The following is a 5,255-nucleotide window of genomic DNA, read 5'->3' as shown; positions in this document are numbered from 1 at the left end:
GGGTCTTCATCAATGAGATTCTTCTGATTCAACTGACAAACTTCCTAATACTTTCAGTCACTGAAGCCCTTTGGGCTAGATAGTGGAGAAATGGCCAAACTGAATGAAAGCGCTGGTGTTAGTATTGATTCTTAGTCACAGTAAAACCAAGAAAGGCACAAGACTAACAGACTGCCACTTCTCTGAAGAGTTTAACCTGCAAGAGATAAAGTGCAAGGAGATCCTTTTAACTATATAGCAATATAAACTTTTTTATTTCTTTGCTTCTCAGCAAGGAAAATGCCTTACATCCTGAACTTCTGTGCAGGATAGTGAATTACATTATGAAGGACTCTATGAATATTAGATAGTGACCTTGCCTGCAGAACTACTGAGCATCTGGTGCTTGCATTTGTACTGAAGGCTGTGAACATTCCATGTCACTGTAGATCAGACCTAGCATGATCTTCCTGTTCTTAGCACAGAGAGGGAAAGGGCTCTTGTCACTGCTTTGCCTTGTGACACTGAAAGACAGTAAAAAACTCCAAATCCAGCTTGAGTAAGGCAGAAGTGGAGATGGAAAATGGATTACTCTTTGGAGTTTGTATCACTCAAATCTCCCTTTCAGAAAGGGATGGTTTTTGCAAGCTCTTGCAAGGTGAACCTGCAAGGTTCTGCTCAACAGTCTTTCATGAGGAAAACCCTTCTGCTGTTAGAAAACCTTACAAGAAAGTAGACAACATGTGAAACTGGCTTCTAAACTTGAGAAGAAATACTCCATGAGACAAAATGACATTTGATAGGAAGACTGACAAAGGTGGATGTGATTTTCCTGTCTAGTTAGCTTAGCATCTATTGGACACTACTGAGTTGAAGTATCATAAATCTGAGCTGTCACTGGCAGAGAAAAGAGTTTTCAAAAAAAGCTTCCTGGAGTGTCTGAACTAACTACATGTGGTACATTTGACCAACTTCCTCCTGAGATTCTTTTGAGGATTTGTAAAAGTATGAGTTCTTTGGATATGATCTTGCATATGTTTTGCATGTCTATTTTTTTAACCTGGAAAAGTGTCGAAATATCCCAGCAGTGAGAAAAATTGCCTTCAATATATTTCTAGTCTGACTGCAACTTAATTTGCAAAAGAAAAACTGATTTGAAGTTTCTTAACTAAGCATAATTTTCCAAAAGTAAGTAGGATGGAAAGATTTAACTGAGATTATATTTCATCACATTTTACCAGTGTCTCTTACACTGTGCTACACAGTGTATTAACATTTGCTTACACTGATTTCTTGTGTAAGGCTTAAAATAATAATGATACAATTTTTGTTTGGTACAAGCCAAGGCACAGGCTCAGGTACAGTACTAATATGATATGAGAAAAATTATTAATACTGTAACACATTCATTGTTGTCTTTATCATACTAGTTCAGGTATAACATTCCAGTTTCTGCCAGCTCACTTTCTACATAATGCCTGCAAGTAATGAGAATGTCAGAAATATGTAGATGATTTTTAATTGACTTTTCATTAAGCCGTGGCTTTTGAGCTGAAATTACAACATCCTGATGTCAAAAATCAGATCTGTGAGATTCTTAATTAAGTTTTTAACTCTAATTCCCTAATATAAATATTGTTCCTTGCTCATGAAAATTCTTAAAGAACCTAAAAATCTTTTTTGCTGAACATAGGATAATTACTACATGATCTGGGATTTGGGCCAAATTGCTTTTTCAATTGGCACAAGCAAATTGACCCAGTCTCAGTGGGATTTACTATTTTTATATTTGTGATGGAATGGAGGTAGCAAAACCAAACAACTTAATTCATAGTCAACTTTTTGCACAATGGGAAACTATATTGGCTCTATGCTTCAGAAATCTTGCAGCTAATAGTGGCTTTATTTTTCATATTGTCACTCTGATCACTCGCCTTCTTATTGAGATAAGAGACAATAATGTTTTCTCTGCTCAGGCCCTGAGTTCACTCAGCAGAGCTGAAAAAATGACCAAACCTACACAGGCTCATTCAAATACAGATTTTCTTGAGTTTGTAAAAGCGTTTGGTCACATCAAAATCATACGTCTTTGTTCTTCAGCTTTCATATGTAGCAGAAAGAGATTACTCATTAAAAAGAGTGGAATTTACTTGCTCTAACACTGATATTTGAAGATCAGTCATCTTTTTTTTTTTTTTTTTTTTTTTTTCTGAGATCTAGAAATTTCTGAGGTATATAAGTGAAAGAGAGAGGCTTCTAAAACAAGTGAGAGAAATTTCTCTTTGGACGGGTCTGTTTCTCTTCCAAGTGAAAATGTGGACTAGAGTGAGTAGCCCAGATACAGATATTTATAGTATAGAGAAAAAAGTATAGACAAAGAGTGTTGAACCTGTAGCCACATTGCAGATGTGACTTTAAAACATTATCAGAATAATTAGCAGTATATTTGGATGCTGGATGATATTGGATGATACCAACACACTACTCACAAACTGATAATCAAGAAGTATTTTCATATGTTGCCTCACAATCACCTTAGAGAATAATTACATCTGATAGAAAAAATAAAGAAATAGTGATCTATCCCTAACAGTTTAAGAAAGTCAAAATTAATTGCACACTTTTTTTTTTTTTTACTATTAGCTTTATTCACCAGATGAAACTTTTTTCTCATACATATACAATTTAGTGAAGAAAATAACTTGTAGGATAATGATGATGGAAATTTTTAGTTACAATAAGATCATACTTTCATTTGATAAATTCAAGAATTTTTTGAGCAGCATTGAAAAGTCAAATTTTAGAGTTTGACTTCTTCCCTCTTCCAAGTGCTGCAAATGTTCAGGGCTCCACATAATAAGCATTTAATTCAAGAAATCTGAAACTCAGCAAGCATTTTAATAAAAGTCAAAAGGCATTTCCTACAGCATAGAATAAAATTATCTAATATTTACTTCTTTATATAGTGTATTTCTTCAGGGAAAAAACAATTTTCTTTTTTTTTTTTGTTAAGAAATGGAAATGCATAATTCATGGGAAAATGAGCAGCCTCTATACAACGGTAAAACCTTTTCCTCCTTATACAGGGTAATATAGGATTGTAAATGAAATAGCAATTAATGTAAATTTCTATTTCAAACTTTACTTCAGTAATGTAACATCTAGTGTGGCAGTGTTAACAGCATAACCAAGATGTTTGCTAGTATTTTTCTGTTCCTCAGGGATATAAAAAGCTTTATTTCAGTTGTCCAACCAATAAACAAGAGCATTGAAGTGCTAACTGGAATAGCTTTTACATGGTAGATTGCCCTTCCGGTACATCTCTTCACAAATTGACATATACATAAACAAACAGTGCCTTTATGTATAGAATATGTATTGTAAGTAAATTGTCTGAGATCTTGCAGCATAGCAAAAAGTAACAATCCAAGGAATCCTAAAATAATGGAAAATTAATACAATCTGATTTGAATTATGTGCATCATGCTACAAACACAGAAAAAGACAGAAAACCTCCTTGTAGTATTTTCTGCTCATTATTCAGGGCAGATTTCCACATATGGTCATTGACATTGGAATGCATTTCTTGAATGAATCTTTAATTTTATAAAAGGTAATTTTTTTAAGCCTCAAAAACACTCTGTGAAGGGAAGATCAAAATAGAGGATGAGATACTTACTAAGTGAACTATGGAAAAGAAAATGTTTTCTCCAATATTAACTCAGCTTTAATTCTGATCAGTCTGAAACTTTAAGGATTACCTCTATTCATTTTCCTGAGTAAAGTGGAAAGATCAGCATCTGAAATAAATGGTCCATACTGCATTAACTACAAATCTTCTTGATACTGAAACCAATTTGTGGTTGTGCAAAGATCCTCAAATATAAATATGTGTGAAATGTATGTTTAATATGTACAACATATATGTTACTAATAGTGGGTAACTTTCCTCCTTAGGTTTGGATTGCCATGCTTGACCTTCTGAAACAGCAACATCCATCTCTTACCTTTCAGCTTTACACAGACTCATATGAGGTTTTATAAACATAAACACGGTTGTTTCCACACATCAAAGCATAATGAATACTGATATTTTTATTGGTTTGTTTTTCCAAAGACATAAAATTACCTTTGATTTTCTGCACAATTGTCTATTGATTTTTATTTAGTTTTTGACATTACATTCATTACCTTCTAGTTTTATGATTATAGTTTTACTGTCATTAAAAACATAACCAGATTAAAAGCTGGACTGTTTGAAGTAGACAGATGTTTTTGAGTCTGTGTATCTTGGAGAATGGAACATCAAAAAAATTGGAAATGTGCTACTGAGTGTTGCTAGTTCCAGTTCAGGTCAATTGTTACTATGGGTCAATGGAAGCATAGTTATTACAGGCCACTGAACTTTGTGGCATTGGTGGCTTTGCACTTTTGAGGTTATTTTAAGATTTTTTAAAAGGATTTCAAATTAATTATTTTTTTTCTTCAGTAATTTGTGCCCATAGTTACTTTCAAAGTTAAGGTAATTTTTAAAAAGAATCCTAAATATTTTATTTTTTTTCAGACAAGAAGAAGTGTAGAACATCAAGAGTCCTCACTAACCTTCGATGGATGCTAGATGTCCCTTTAGAGTATTTGGGAAGGCACCTGGTCATTCCATTTTGTGATCAAAGCTTTTTATGATTTTATTTAGAGCTTTTATTTTGTGATAGTACCTCACATGGCTATGTATTTTGTTTCAAAGCTGGGTCTTGCCGTATTCCCAGGGGGGCCAGCAAGAGACCTCAGCACTGCACCCCCTAATCACACACACAGCTTAGCTGCTGGCTCTTGTCTCTTCTTTGGGGCTGCATTGGGAGGATTGAACATGGATTGCTCCCTGGTCCCTCTATATTTATTAGTACAGAATGAGGCATTCAGTTCACTTCCTCTTAAGAAGACTGTGGGGATGTGGAAGGTGGAATGGTTCCAAGTTGACTCAAGACAGCATATGTGCTATATCACAGACCTCCATATATAGAGATGGAAATTACATATGTTGGGGAACAGGCAGAGAAACTTCCCACATTAGAAATAAAGAGAGGTAAATTCATTTCTCTAGCTACACACAACAAAAAAGATTGCCATCTTTGCAAATACAGAAGCATAGAATGGTCAGGGTTGGAAGGGACCTTGAGGTTCACCTGGTTTCTATGGGCAGGGACACTCCCACTATACCTGATTGCTCAAAAGCCCCATCCAACATGACCTTGAACCCCCTTCATACTAAAGAAACT

The sequence above is a fragment of the Calypte anna genome, chromosome 1 (genome assembly GCF_003957555.1).
Source record: "Calypte anna isolate BGI_N300 chromosome 1, bCalAnn1_v1.p, whole genome shotgun sequence".
Classification (NCBI taxonomy): Eukaryota; Metazoa; Chordata; class Aves; order Apodiformes; family Trochilidae; genus Calypte; species Calypte anna.
The sequence above is the reverse complement of the archived record's forward strand: the minus strand, read 5'-3'. Positions refer to the sequence as shown.